The following is a 16,943-nucleotide window of genomic DNA, read 5'->3' on the forward strand; positions in this document are numbered from 1 at the left end:
AGCCACTTCTGTTTAGTGTATCAGAAGGACACAGCATTGGCTCCAAGTGTATGGGTTAGGCCCCAGTGTTTTCAGAGGTCGATGTTTCAAAGGAACTTGTCTGTTTAAAGTTGAATAAGGCGTTAGGTCTAGATAATGTCCAGTCCAGGGTTCTTAAAGAAATTGGATGTGTGATTGCTGCCCCCCTAACATATCTGTATAACCCTATATCCTTCCTAACAGATGTTCCTGATGATTGGAGACTTGATCTGCTTCTTATTTGGCACACATTAAATAGTGCTCAGGATTCAGTTGTCTTAACAAAGATTCTTTTATTTCTTAAGAGCAATTGTCTGATACAATTAATATAAGCTCACAAGCTTGAAGTCTTAATTTCCGAACACCCGTTCTGCTTTGGAAGTTTTGGGGGTACACGCTTCCTTCCTCATGCATGGAGGCATGTACCGCCAAAACGTCCGGAGCAGAGCGGCGGCTGCTTACAGAACTGTTTTCAGAAAATGGCTAAACTCAAAAACAAGAGGACACAGTGAGAGGTTAGCTAGGGGAAATGTCAGAAGCAACGGGAGAAAATATTATTTTACTGAAAAATTAGTAGATGCTTGGAACAAACTTCCAGCAGATGTGGTTGGTAAATCTACAATTACAGAATTTAAACATGTCTGGGATTAACATATATCTATCCTAAGATAATAATTAAGTAATTGCTACCAGTAAAAAAGCAGACTTGATGGACCAAGTGGACTTTTTCTGCCGACAATGTTTCTATGTTTCTAAACCTGTTTTTAATGTCTGCCCTGTCAGAACTGAGCAGACTGTAACTATGGACGGCCTCTCCCTCCTCCTACCCCTTTATTCCCCCTCTTGACTGCTGCTCAGGGAACATGTTATAGGAGCCGGAACACACTAACTGCATGAAAGAAGCGGAGCACTTCTATACAAGTAGAAAGGGAGAAGGTTAACCCTTGGATGGTCCTGATATAATGAAGAACAGTAAGTACCCTGTAAGTCAATGTATTATCCTGTAAGTCAATGTCTTACCCACTAAAGAGCTTTGAAACATAACTAGGGATCATCAACCAAACCAGAATCTTCTCCAAAGGGTAGCCATACAGGGGTGATAATTACAGCTGGAGGCAGTGGTAGGCCATGTATACAACCTGACAAGCCCCAAGTGTTACAGTTGTTGTTAATCTGGAGACACCATATCGGCATATCCGATGAGTAAAGTTATATGTCTGAAGAAAGTGCCTGGTGCATTATTTTATGCACCTTCATCACCCTAGACATTGTTCCTTCAGTGCCTAGTAAAGAATATGGCCCTGTACTTGGTACACAGTACAAGTATCTCAATCTTAAAACATTTAGAAAAATAATCTAATATTTTTACACATGCTTTATACTAGCAGGACTTTTTATTAGTCACATTTTATCTAATAGTTTGTCTTAAAAACAAATAATACTCATAAAAACATTTACCTAAATGTCAGTCAGTCTTCTACTTTCATTAAACATTAGAGTACTTCTTGGCTTCTAGAGTGTTAGTCTTGTTCAACAATCACTCATGTTCCATAAACATATGACACAGGACAAACAAAGTACCTGCTTCAAATATTTATGATATAAATATATTCTGCAGAAATAAGCAGCCTTGCCTTTTTCTTTATTTTTTAATAACTTAAAGGAAACCAATCATGCCAAAAACTGCCTTAACACTAAGGAAACGTGCTGTTACATCACCCAAAACATACCCTTGTAGCCTGCGTCCCAACTGTAAATAAACCACAATCTTTCTTTTTTTTATAAACTCCTGTGCTGTATGTAAATTCCGGGCAAGTACTCTTTACTACGCCGAGCAGAACACAGAACACAGATGCACAGAACAGTGGGAGAAGACGCTGCTGTACTAAGCTGCGCAGGCACAGTACAGCAGTGTCTTTTCCTGCTGTACTGCGCAGGTGACCCCGGGTGATGTCACAGAAAAACATCGCTTTTAATTATGCCCAAAGGGTTTGGGAAACATGCTGGGTGATGTACCAGCATGTTTCCTTAGTGTTAAGGCTGTTTTTGGCGTGATTGGTTCCCGTTAAGCAGTATACTGTAGACCCAATATTCAAAGTGATACTGTCACCCCCTTACTCTGTGCAGTTCTCTGCATAAATATATCCGTATAAGACTTGTTGGTGTCTTCTGTCTGCTCTAGAATAGCTTTATTTAATCTGTGGACACTGTTAAAGGTGCAACATCTAAGCTTGTGGATGGTGTGGAGAACTGCACATAGAGTAAGGGGGTGACAGTATCAATTTAACTTTTGGTTCCCTTCAGTTACAAAATTAACAGACAACCCTTCTCCATAAGCCTTGTTAGAGGATTTAGATCTCATATAGGGTGTCCTTGACGTGTCCACCATTAGACATGAGCGCAACTTGAGCATGCTTGAGTCCAACTGTTCGGCATTTGTATACCTGTCTGAATATATAGCCATATATCAAAAAGTCATTTTTAAGTTTTAGAACGGTAACTATATATATATATATTAGTGTTTTATGGTCAAAAGTGCTAGTGCTCATTTGGAATTTTTTTTTTTTTAATTAATCATTAGAGGACTAGAATAAATTTAGACTGTATGTAAAACAGACTGGTTCTTTTTATTTGCCTAAAACTACTGGGAAATATTAAGCTGCTTAGTTATTTTGGTACTTCTGTATTAAAGGGTGACTCAAACTAATTACATGGATATTTTGTACAGAAAGGACAGGCAAGAATTTAGAGGCAGTGAAAGCTGACGTTTAGTGCGGATTTAGAAGATATAATGGCAGAAGGTTTGGTTTAATACTTTTACTTTAGCAGTTCCCTAATAAAACAATTTTGCTATGTAACTTGAAGAAGAGTTGTCATTACTTGTGACATGTCTGTCTTGAGAAATAATAGTGTTCTTTGTACAATAACAAGTCTGGCTCAGTGTTTCTTAGAAATCTACATTGTGCTGTACCAGTTTGGGGGTGGTGTCCCTACATAATCTGACACTTTCCAATCAGTGCTGACAGTGCTGTAGTCCAGAGATGCTAAGAATAAGGATACTAAGTCCAAATTCTGTCAGATTTGATGGTCGTATTTCCAGTCGGGATTGTGACTTATTAATAAACGCTGAATAATAGAAGGAATCTTGTTTTTGTGAACTTTAAACCCTATCTCTTTAGTGTGGAGTGAAGGAGCTAATCTACAACTTGTTTTTTTACACTGCTACTTATAATGCCCCCTCCATTATACACAGATTGGTGTACCTGACCCTCTTCTTACAGATCCTCCTAACTATACCACATAAAATTAGCTTCCATAGCTCCTATCTCCAGCATGAGACCTAGTGTAATGTATGTGCCATATGCCGGGGGTAGCTGGTGTGGTGTTATGGCAGTTCTGTGGGTGTAGGGTACTTGTCACAGTGGCCAGGAGTGGTGTTGGAACCCACTCCAGACAAACAGGCACTATGTTCGAGGTTTGGACAGCCCAAGTGCAAACTGGTGTGTAGGTGCAGGGCAAAATAGAACAGAGTTCAAAAGCGTAAACACGATAATTGCATTTACTTGTAGAAACTTCAGTGCAATACAGAATAAACACACTTTGGTAACTGCAGGTGCTGGCAGGAGGTCGTAAGAAAAGTTGTGTCCAAGGTACAGTAGCATTGTACTCTGCTGGGATATCGTAGTTAAAAAGAAAAGAAAAAGATATACACATGTATAAATATTGTGAATTTAACCGCCTTATGCCCTGTAGTGTGGGGATACCCGTCCTGCTAGGGAAGTACAAGGTCCCAGGTCCCAGGTCCCTGCGCCGGGGCAGATTTCCCAGAATTGCCACGCGATACAGTAGGATACATAGGCTTAACTGCTGCTTTGTCCTACTGGGGTCAGTACCTAACTCCAGGTTACTGCCCTGTGTTGTAGAAGATATCCCTGGCATGAACAAGGTTTTCCTCAGACAACATCCTCCCTCCTGAGGGTCTAGCAATGCATTCTAGTTGTAGTAAACAGCATAGAAAGAAATACGTTTCTTGGTCCCTGACAAGGGTCCTAGCTTGAGCCAGGCCCTGGCTTCACTGCAGCAGGAACTACTCTCTATGTTGTCTCTCTCCACCTCTATTGACTTAAGAAGACTATCCCACCAGGAACAAGCTCCTTTTAAAGGGGTTACCTTAGCTAGAGAGGGATTGGTGGGGCTGTGTGTGTGCAAGAGAGAGGAGGGGTCATAGGTAGCAAAAGTAAGGGAACAAGGCCTCCCACCTGTGCTGGGAGAGGACATAAGTCTATTTTACTGGAGACAGAATCTATGGAGATGCAGCTGGAAGCTTGTTTTATAGGTATAGCTGTTTGAAGTAGAGGGCTAGAAGAGCGAGCAGTCGGACACCTATGTTTGCATCAAATGCAAAATAAATGTATGTTATAAAAATGAATATAATGCATAGTAATTAAAAAACAAAACACTGGATGTACACTTTAAAGTTAGAGTGTATAACCTACCTGCTAATCTGCAGTAATTTAAAGCGTTACTGTCACTCCCTTTCTGTATGAGGACTTCTCTACACAGCTGTAAAGCCTAAATTCTGCAATTCTCATACCTTACATTTTAATAGATTTCTTGGTGCTTGTTCTAGAGAAAAATGCTTTCTATTGTTGGTGGATTGAGCAACCTGGGTGGGGCCTTACAGAGTCAGCGCCACTTCACTCTGCCCACATCTGCGCTGATGCCCCACCCACATGCGAGCTGATGCGCACATGGTATAGCAGAGCTGACGCGATCTTGGTGTAGCTATGTGTAGCCTCTGTTTCCTAGGGTTGGGGGGTTGTAGTGTAGGTTTAGATCTCTGCTTGCTTACTGTGAATAAAACCATTCTAGTTCCATCCAGACTCTAAGAACATCCATAACACTTACATTATACAGAGCTGTGACACGAAGATAGGTACATATGCCTGCATTTACTGTGAGCAAGCACAGATAGAATTTTAACTTTCCATATTACAGAAACCTAGGCTCAGGGACCCATGTAAGTCTATGGAAGCAGCACTTTCACTAGCAGTGATCAGGTGCATGGATGATGCACATGATGTCTCCTGGGGGCTGGGTTACCAAGTCAATAGACAGCTAACCCAGCCCCCAGAGAGGAGATAATGTGTTCTGCGTCTATGAAGGGAGGGGGCGAAGAAAGCAACGTGTTGTCAGAGAGGACATAGAGAAGATTATTTTAGATGTCTAGAGCTGGTAAGTATGAGAAAAAAAACAGGGAAAGGCTGCAAGATAAGTTATACATATATATTAGACATAGGGTAGTATTGGGAAGGGGGGTCGTTTAAAATATTGTTTTTGTTACCTGGATAATCCCTTTAATTGTATAAAAAGATTTTATATATAACTAGTGTAATGGTGTTCATATATGTGGAAGGTCATGGAAACTGCCCTACATGTTACAGTGCATCTCCTAGTAGAAAACAGAAATAGATTGATAGTTTTATTTGAAGAATAGTTAATTGCAGTTCTAACACAGTTCTCATTATTCTGTATGCAATGAAGTGTTAAGAAAGCTAATGTGTTCCAGTTTGTAACATGAATAAACTTGTCCTGAGTCATGGTGAGAGTATAAAAATAATTGTAGAGAATGTTATGATAATTTACAGAATGCAGCTTATTTTATGGAAAAATCGCTAAGGTGCTGTACCAATGTCAAATGGCTTTTGTCACACTGCTAGAATGTACTGCAACTCACTATTTAAAGGGGCCATGTGGCTGTGTCAGTACACTAGTGCAAACTTTCCAACAGTATTGGAACTCCCGAGATCATAATTAACCATAGTGCTGGGAGCTCTGAGGTCCACTCTGCAGGACACTGTCCGTACATGGACGGGTTTTTAGGGACGTGTGCTTTAGCCCTGTGTGTTGCACAGTGCATGTGCTGACTTCATGCCTCTTAAAGTGCCAGCGTGTACTAATTTCCTTCCATTGAAAATGCCCTAGGACCGTTTAAGGATCCATCTCCAATTTCTTCCTACCTAAGCAATAATGTTGCTTGATTCCTGTGAAGTGCAAAGGTACTCTACACTTCTGCCTACCCTCTTTAGACCTCATCAGTCTGTCTACTGACTATCCAGACCACCTGACAATTTACTGTTAAAATGTCACCACAATATGTTGGCGGGCACTGGTGTCCAAGCTTACAGCTCTCACTCTGGCATGGGATCGCAGTTCAGCTTGGCACAATGCAATTATGTCATCATGCCTGCCTGCATGAATCATAGAAGCCAGAATTTAAGTTGTATAGCCTGGAGCTGATTCCTTAGTGCAAAAGTGACTCAGTCCTTTTAGTGGTGATAAAATCTGCATTTGTGAAATGAATATATTATCATTACCCTCTTATTTTCACAAGCTAAAGTTTAAACTTGCTAAAGCTTGTTACATTTTATATGCTATATATGTTTAAATGTAAATAACTGGAAAGTTCACTGTTTTATACAAGTCTCAATTTATTTCCACATTTACATTTTCATTAGGTTGCATCAGCTTTTAAAATCATTTACTGTATACTGTATATCATTCATTTTTATGGAGGAGGATTTCACATAGTAAGCCAAATACTTCTATTCTTATTTAAATAAGAATTTGCATTGGATCCCGTACTTCATGAAATAGCTGTCAGTTATTGGGTAAGGTGAACTGAGTGCCCACATGGTGTTTCTGAAACCGATAGTCAGCAGGTGCCATATTAATCTACATTTGATTCCAAGCACAAACTATTCCTATTCCTAAGCATCATCTGACAAATGAGTCATCACACTGCAGCTTTTTACTTGGGACTTATTTTAAACCAATTAGCTATTCTATGTTGTCATTTTGACCTACTGTGTTTATTATAGGAAATGGCAGATACATAGTTATACAGCACAGTGAATTCTTTATTTCAGCAGATGTACAACTTACATGTCTATGGTCCATGTACTGTACTGTACTTAAGCCCCAAGGACTTTGCATGTTATTGCATCTACTGATGACAAGCTTTATAGTATGGTTAGGCACAGACCTGCTTGGGATCCATATGAAGCTTGTCACCCTCTTCTGTGAGGCTCATGCACCTTACCACATGACAAACAAGATTATAGGATTTAATAAACAGTTTGGAAATCCCAGCAATTTACTGCAATGCTACATATGTGATATGTAGATAAATCATATATTACTTTTGCTTGGAAATCACAAAAAAGATTGCAGAAAATCAGCAGTTTAATAATGGCTGATTTGCAGGTAACTGTAAGTTACAGTAGAAGGGAAGGACAATATTGTATAGTCATTGCTATGCAGCTAACATAATTTTGTGGGTAGTTATTTTTGATGGCAAAACAATGTGGGATTGCTGTGTGGATATCCTCCATCTTCTGTAGGCTATGTAGTGTAACATATCTGCAGCAGTGCATCATTGCATTTAATCGGTCTATGCACTCCAAGAGCTCAGTAAGCTTTTTTTTAAAAAATTTGTAATTTAAAAAAACAATCATGCATGCATCGCTGTATACGTCTACAAAAAGACCACATATTAAGACTGCACTAATAATACCAACATGCCATTTATTAAAACAAAAAATATATACACAGTTCAATATCACCAATAATACCACTATAAAAGGGAAAAATAATTCACTTACACAATGTCCATGCATTACCCTCATATAGTAACTGGATAATACCACTATACTGATACTTAATAAAACTATATACAGAAACCAATATCCCCCTATGTAGTGGTGATTTCAGCATTAGGCTGGGTTCATACACAATATATTTCAGTCAGTATTTTGGTCCTCATATTGCAACAAAAACCAGGAGTGGATTGAAAAGACAGAAAGACTATGCTGACACAATTTTGAAATTTAGTGGATGGCCGCCATTTAGTGGCAAATATTTGCTGTTATTTTAACCCCTAGGCGACCCTGGGCGTACCTGTACATCCTGGCCCGCCTAGGGATGTTCAGAGTGGTGCCGCACGGCGGCCCCGCTCTAAGCGGCCGTGGTCCCGGGTGCCGCTCCTAGCCCGGGACCACGGCTATTAGCGGGCACGGTCCGATGTATTCTAGAACATTGCCCCCTGGGAAATCAAATATGCAAAAGAACACTGCAGAGACACCATCACATGTCTCGACATCAGTGAACTAGCCAGACCTTCCTCCGGGAAGGAACAACCAAGCCAAGGAATGTCTCCAATTAAGGAAACCACCGTATCAAGGTATCCATCCACAGACAGCTGTTTTGGGGTTCTGAAATCTGGCTTCTCCTTGCAAAACATCATGCCAAATGACATTTTAATGTCATAAATATTAGGTTGGAAAATCCAGAATATAAATGAGAAACCAATAAATTCTGTGGTAAAAGCCTTCTGTACAAAAATATTTCTTTTTTTTTTTCAGACTATTCTATTGTAAGCAATGCTGCAGGATTAAGGCTCTGTTCACACTATGTAAAAGTATGGCCGTTGTTGCGATCGGCAACAACGGCCTTACTTTATGCGCCTGTTAACACTATTGATCTATGGGATCCCGGAGGGAGGGTATACACATCGTATACGCTCCGGCCGGGATCCCATGCGGACCCGCAAATAACTGACATGTCAGTTTTCTGCGACCACAATTCAGTGAATTGCGTCCGTAGGAAACCCTGTCCGTTCTAACAATGAAGCGAGCGGCTCCGGCCGCTTGCTTCATTGTGTCCTATGGGGAGTTCTGATGCGGGCGCGCACTGATGCACCAGCATAAGAACCCTGCGACCAGAAAGATCGCCCGGCCAGTACTGCAGTAACGGGCGGGATGATCTGTGCAGAGACCGGCTGTTCCGTGACCCGGCCGGGGTCACGAAACGGCCAGTCTCTCATGTTGTGGGAACATAGCCTTAAGGTGTATTTCACCTAAATTAACTTATCTCCTATCCAAAGGAATACTTACAAAAGGCTGACTTTTAAGACCACATACAGTAGCTAAAGCCTGGACTTGGACCTCTGGCTTTCTCTTTGCGCTATTGAACAGTTTTATTTTGTTTTACTTGAATCTAGTCATTTACATAGCATCATGGGGTTTCCAATGCAGCAATATTAATATAAAATTTGTTGTTTTTAGCACTTCATTTTAGACAAGTCACTCCTTGTTATTCTAAAATCTTCTGTATTTAAAATGTGTTTAATTTCTTCGCTGCTGGGATTGTTGCTAGAGTTCCATAGGCTGAGCCTCAGAGATAGAGCCTATGAATATTTATATAGCACATTACGTGCCATGCTGAACTGCTTCATTATGCTTCACAGTAAAGAATAAATGCTATGCGCTATAAATCACTGTGACACTGTCTTGAGCTCATAACTTCATCCTATTCCACCTAGGCTGAAATGTTTCAAGAGTTACAAATGCAATTTTCAGTTCAGATAACTAGATGGCAACTGCCTTATATTGTGGTACTCAGGTAATTTTACACCAGGCACTAGGGAATGTCTATATTGCACAGTGCTTATATTGTCAATGTGATTGTCAATCTGCATTGTATTTCGAAAGAAATAAAATGGCCAGTAGTTCCTTGTAGCCATCACTTCAGCTTTTTAAGGTCCTAATGGCATTCTTATAGTTAAATATGGCGCCCTGATTGACAGCTTTAGAAGAGCTATCAGTCACTCTTGTGACCGCAGGCGGCGTTGAGCCTGCAGTCACAAGAGGCCGCTCTGTACCTCTAGGGACGTCAGCTGCATAGACTTTACCTGTACAGGCCCATGGAGGAGCAGAGACACAGGCGCCGTTGGGCTTGAGCAGGGAACTTCTGGTGTAGGCAGCTGTGTATCAGGCTGCATGCACTGGAAGCTCTCTGTATAGATGCTGATCAGGGCTCCAGGAAGATAGAAACGCTGCTGGGGAGCATTGTGAGAAGTGAGTATGCTTTTCTTTTGTTTTTCACATGATGGCTATTCTACGTGGGGAATGCTACACAGAGCGGTTTATATATATATACTGTATACAAAAGGAGACATTATACTGTGATGATAGACTTGGGTGTATTACTCGGCACTCATGGCTTGATTAGCGATGTCTGTGCAGCCCTTGCTGTATATAGTAAATATAAGGCTGCGTTCACACTACGTATATTTCAGTCAGTATTGCAACCAAAACCAGGAGTGGATTAAAAACACAGAAAGGATCTGTTCACACAATGTTGAAATTGAGTGGATGGCCGCCATATAACAGTAAATAACTGCCATTATTTCAATATAACAGCCGTTGTTCTAAAATAACAGCAAATATTTGCCATTAAATGGCGGCCATCTACTCAATTTCAACATTGTATGAACAGATACTTTCTGTGTTTTTAATCCACTCCTGGTTTTGGTTGCAATACTGACTGAAATATACTGACTGAAATATACGTAGTGTGAACCCAGCCTCAAACTGTATATGTTACCACTCCACGCTCCCCAGTTCTTTCTGTCTTCTGCCCATTCCCTGCAGCCACCAGTACAACTTCAGAGCAAGTCTTTGAAGTGACAGGCTGCTCAGCTAATCACTGCTCGTTAACGATCACTAAACGATTTTTTTCAGCGAACGATAACACATAACGTGAACTATATATGTAGTGTAACGATTATTTTGCGGTCATTACATGGTCATTTAAAACGTTCGCCGGGGTGATCATGACCATACAACACACCTACTTTTTTTAAACCTTTTTACGAATGACTGAAAGATTTCTAAATTTACGAACCGATTAGCGATTTATTTTTCAAAGACCAACAACTTTTTTTCGACACGCTGAAAAACAATTTTGAGCAACAGTAAAATGATTTCGCCTTTGTCGTTTGCTCGTTTAAACCAATTCCACGAAGCGATTATCGTTAACAAGCGGTCGTTGGAGTGAGTTTATGAACGATAATCGTTCCGTGGAATAGGGCCTTTAGACTCTGGCTCTAAAGTTGTATCGGTGGCTGCAGGGAGGGTGGAGAAGACACTAATCATAGGGGAGCGTGGGGAGGTAATGTATACCATTTATTACTTTCTTCATCATGGCCGTCGGCATGTCATGTCATGTAGCAATGCCTGCCCGGAGGCTGATGATTTTAGGTCAAGACCTAAAGATACAATCAGCCGATGATCATTATCATCGGCTGATCATTGTCTTTATTACATAGAGCAATAATCTGCTGAAAGAGAGTGATTTGACAGATTCTCGCTCCATGTAATAGGGCCCTTAGAGTATGTCTTTAAAAGGAGTTATTACATGTTTTAGCAGTCCAAGTGTGTATTACATATACAGTGGTACCTTGGTTTAAGAGTAACTAGGTTTAAGAGCTCACAGTTTTTCAAAATTGTGACTTGGTTTAAGAGCATTGCTTTGGTTTAAGAGCTCCCTGTACTGGGTGGGAGCGGGAATGGAGGAGGGTCATGGTCGGCATAGTGGGGTCTACAGCTCTGTACTCTGACCCAGGAAGTCTCCCTCACCTTTCAAATCAAAGCAGATCCACTTCAGGCTGGGGCTTGCATCCGGGGACAGGACTGTGGAGGTAATCTCTTTATAGCTGTAACCCCTCTCTCCCCGGACAGAAAGTGCTGCATTTATGTGCCCACATCTGTCCTGCTCATTCCTTCATGCTCCCTGCAGTCTCTGTCCACCCTTGTGTCCACCCTTGTCCATCTTCTCCATTACTGTACAGTAACTTATAATATCACATATTCTGCTGTTTCTGAATGTTTGTTTCATCTGTTTTACATGTTATTCAGAATAATCATTATTTTAGGGTGTCGAACTAATTGTCTGTATTTCTATAATTTCTTATGGGAAAATTGCTTTGGTTTAAGAGTGATTTGATTTACAAGCACGGCCCCGGAACGAATTATGCTCATAATCCAAGGCACCAATGTATATAAGATCTAATTCTGTACTGACAGATTCTAATTACTAAACATATTTAGACATACTCACTTCACTTGGTATTGATGTTAAAAGTTATAGGACTTTATTTTCAGCTGTTTTGGAACAGAACTAAAATGATTCTCTGTCATGGATAAGGACAGAACTAAGCTGCCGTACATTTAACCTTGATGACATGAACATCTGTGTACTTATTCCAACACCTGTTCTCTGCTACTAGAATAAATAAAGAAACAACAATGCATCTTAATGAGGTATATGACCTTCTTATCCTACATTTGAAAGATGCACACTGTATCTGTGTTAAAATATTAAGGTCTGTAGATAAGTTATTTGCATGATTGCATGATGAGGTCATTGACTTGTTGCATTATTGAACCTGCAGTTGGAATATTTAAGCTGCCTTTACACCTTCACTGTCAGAGAAATGCTTTTCTAATGTGTATAAGCCTTTAGGAATTCAGAATTGTTCTTTTATTACCTTAAGGATGCCTTCACATGTAACGGATCACAGCGGATTTCTAGCTGCAAGTTCTGCAGTGAGATCTGCTGCGATCCAAGGTCCTGTCAGTTCCTTTGTGAATACATACTTGCAGCAGATCTCTCAGACCGCTGCGAGTATGTAAGTCACCCGCCTCCTTGATCCTCATGCTGACGGCACAAACATTACCCGTCCTCACTCCTGCTTGCTGCTCTCCCTCTCAGCCAATCAGTTCTTTTCCCAGCCGCAGCCAGTGATTGGCTGAGCCAAAGAGCTGGAAGCCAGGAGACCGTGCAGCAAGCCAGAGCGAGGTGGGTAATGTATGTGTGGGCAGCATGTGGGCAAGGGGGTGGGTAATGTACATACTCACATCGTTCTAAAAGAAATCTGCTGCGATCCGTTACATGTAAGGGGACCCCATTTCACAATTGCCGACAGTATCGGACTTATTCTAGACTATGGACCACTGCACATGACCATTTGGATTGTGCATGTGCTGGAGCCCAGATGGCAAAAAAATAATTCCATAAGTAAAAAGCAAGCCATTCCATAAAATCTGTAGGTGGCACTTCTACAATAAATAGGCTGTATTGTTGTGAAAACAGTATATCTTTTTTGGTACAAAACATACAAGATAAAATCATTTAACCCCTTAAGGACTGAGCCAATTTCCCTTTTTGTGCTTTCACTTTTTCCTCCTTGGGCTTAAATGGTCATAGCACTTACATTTTTTTTTACCTAGTGACCCAGATTAGCCCTTATTTTTGCGCCACTAATTTTACTTTGCAATGACGGCTTACATTTTGCATAAAGTATGCTGCGAAAACAGAAAAAAATGAAATGTGTGGTAAAATTGGAAAAAGAAAACACAATTTTTTTATTTGGGAAGGTTTCGTGCTTATGCCGTTCACCCTAGGGTGAAACTGACTTGTTATACATGTTTCTCAATTTAGTACTTTTTACAACGATATGTAACTTGTGTACCTTTTATTTTATCTGATGGCTTTTAAAAAAAATTAAAACCTTTTTTTAAAAAAAATAAAAAGTTGCTCTATTACCATAGCACTTTTATTCTTTGCACTATGGGGCCGTGTGAGGTGTAATTTTTTGCATCACGATCTGTACTTTCTATTGGTACCTTGTTTAAGTATATGCAACTTTTTTTATCACTTTTTATTAGAATTTTTCTGGTTTCGATGCGATCAAAAATGCATAATTTTTTGTGCTTACGCTGTTTACCGTGTGAGATCAGGAATAAAATAAATTAATTTAGGCGATTACGCACATGGCGATACCAAATATGTTTATTTATTTATTTTTATTTATAAAATGGGGAAAGGGGTGTAATTCAGACTTTTATTAGGGAAGGGGATTTTTGTTAATATATATATATTTTTTACACACTTACTAGATGTCCCCCTGGGCGTGGTCCCCCTCTGAACGCCCTTAACGACGCCATGACGTACATTTACACCCTGTGTCGTTAAGGGGTTAAAAAGACAATATCACCAAATAGAGGAGTCCATGTTGGGGCCCACTGAACCAGTAGGCTCCAACATGGACTGCTCTATTTGGTGATATTTTTTCTGTTTGGTCACTAATATGATTTGACACACTTTTGCTACTATTTGTTTTATGTCCATCAGTTTATTTGGTTATTGTTTACTCCTGATTTTTCTTATACATTTTGGCCATTACAATTAGCACTATAAGGGGTCCTTTTGACTATAAGCATGTCGGTGTGTCCTGGCACCGTGCCTATTGTACACAGTTCTCTGTATTGTCTTTTTAAATGATTTCATCTTGTGTGTTGACACTTGTAGTCGTTTAGTACCAATAAAGATATACTGTTTTCACTACAATACAGCCAATTATTGTAGAAGTTCCACCTACAGATTCTATGGCATGGCTTGCATTTTACTTATGGAGTTTTGACTTTTACATGCCATACTGGGTTGAGCACTCCAAAGAATTTGATTAAGTAAAGCCTTGTCTGTGATATTACTTTGCTTGGCAAATATATATATATGTGTATATATATATATATATATATATATATATATATATATATATATATATATGAAAACAAAAACTATGAGGTTTTGTTAACAAGAGAAATGGATCTTTAAGAAATGGGTGTACATATATGACTGGACAGAAACAAGGGCACTGTAAAAAGGAATGTGTCATTCCCTTGAAATAAGGTTTTTACATTTAAAATTTCTTAACAATTTTCTTAAGGTTTCGTAATCATGAAATCTTGTTTTTATTCCCATCACATGGGCTAAAACTAAGCTGAGACTTCCTGTTCTGTATTTAGTAATAAGAGGAGTCTGTGATTGGTACAGTATTGCAGCAACATGTGACGCCAGTAGATAGAGGAGACAATATCAGCTCTATATCAATAACCTCTTCAAAGGTCACAGAGTATGCTCAGTAATGTTTTGCATTCATTTCAAGGGCACAGGGTCTGTCTATTGCCGACCATGTCCATAAGGCTTGCTGTAATACATTGCACACATAAGAGGAGGCCTTGCTCTTCTATATTTTTACAGTAAACCCTAAGGAGCAACAGTAGCAAGGAGCAGAGACGTAGCTAAGATTCAAGGGGCCCCACAGCAAAAAATTTTAAGGGGCCCCCTCCCCTATGCACAACACAATGCACTGCATATATATATGTGCTCTGTGATGTGCTCTTTAAAAAATAAAATCTTTTGTGGCCAGAGGCAGAATCCTGGCTCCAGCCACATGAGTGACTGGCAGAGCAGAGAGCCAATGTTTGCTTGCTATGACAGTCCACTGATTTTACCTATAAGGGCACATTAGGAGCCCATGTGGTTAAATACATAGGTGCTGGAGCAGACTACCTTCTGCTTAACCGCTATGTACTGTAGTGTGTAAGTGACCCAGAGTTCAGAAGACAAGGAGACATCTGCCTTCCTGCTGGTGCACTGATAACCTCTGACCTCTGCATGGAGCTCTGCACATTTTTCTACTTGATTGCGCAGCTGGAGAACAGAGGTTAGAGGTTATTAGATGAGATCTCTTTGTCTTCTGCTTGTTAACCCTTTTTTGTGTTGCAGCATGTAAGTAAACATTGGGTCACTCGCACAATGCAGTACATGAGGGGTTAAGCAGAAGGACACATGCTCTTACCTTCTCCCCCGGGCCCCCCTCCTGCACTGGCGGCATAGCAACTGCCTACCCTGCCTCTATGGTAGCTATGCCACTGGCATGGAGGACAATATATAGTAGTAGTAAATAAACTAAACAGTAAGCTCTTTTCTGTGCAGTCTCTGTGTCTTTCTTTCTGATTTAACTTTTCCTACCATCTTTCTCTTCACTGTCCCCCTGCCCATAGATTTGTATGAGCAGCATGTAACCTAATCTCTCAACGAGCTGCTAGTCCATCTCATAAACATAGGGCAGAACTGAACTGTTTTTAAGACTAAAAGAACGTTTAGTGGGGGAGAGGTAAGAAGCCTGATAAGAGGAGAATAAAACATTTATATCTCAAGCTTCCAAACATTGCTATGTGATTTTTCTGTAGAGATGAGTGAGTAGTGAAATATTTGAATTTTCAAATATTGAGTCGAGTAGACCCCGATGCTCGACTATTCGATCGAAAATCAAATCCCATTAAAGTCTATAGGAAAAATGCTCGACACTTGGAAATCAAAATTCAACCACTTGGAGGTCACTAAGTCCACAATGACACCTCAGGAAATGATGCCAAAACCTCTGAAATGCAACTGAGACAGCAGAGGAAGCATGCCTGTGTGCTTCTAACACACCAAAGTCACATCATTATGCCACTGTCACAGCCTCTCAACAATAAACTCCAAACACAATATAACCTCTATGTAAAGTAAAAAAAAAAAAAAACACCACCTCTACCTTAGCATGGACATAAAGCCAAATTTTAAGCAAAATAAACATTTTCATGCACCCCTTTAAATCACCTTGCCTATGACAACTGCAGGTGGTGTGGGCAAGGAGGAAATCAAAAACAGCACCCACTCGTAACTGTCATTGTTTGTTCGTGTGTGTGTGAATGTGGTCAGACACATTCTCTTTAAAATTGTCTTGTGACGAAGTGAGTGACCTGGCCCAGTGTCATGTCTAGCGGTTAAAGCTGTGAGGAGGCTGAGGCATGCGTAGCACCGCAAAGGCACGAAGAAGCAGTGAAGGGGCCAGAGGCAGAGGACAGCCCATAGTGAAAAGGCAGGCTAAAAGCAGCAGGGCCCCGCGCAAAGCTCCCCCATCGAGGGCTCATTCTTCCTTGTTCTGGAGATATTTTAACATGTGCCCAAAGGACAAATTGAGGACGGTTTGTGCACTGTGCCATTCCAAATTGAGTAAGGGCTCTGAAAACAGTCCAAGTACGAGTGACCTGAAAAAGACAAAGAGAAACAATTAGCAAAAGGGGCAGATCAAGGGTACCGTTGGCCCCAGGCTGTTCAGAAATTGTGGGTCCCCTGCTAGCCCTGCCCCCATGCAAAGATGAAGGATACATACAAACTCTCTGCTCCCT

The sequence above is a fragment of the Dendropsophus ebraccatus genome, chromosome 2 (genome assembly GCF_027789765.1).
Source record: "Dendropsophus ebraccatus isolate aDenEbr1 chromosome 2, aDenEbr1.pat, whole genome shotgun sequence".
Taxonomy (NCBI): domain Eukaryota; kingdom Metazoa; phylum Chordata; class Amphibia; order Anura; family Hylidae; genus Dendropsophus; species Dendropsophus ebraccatus.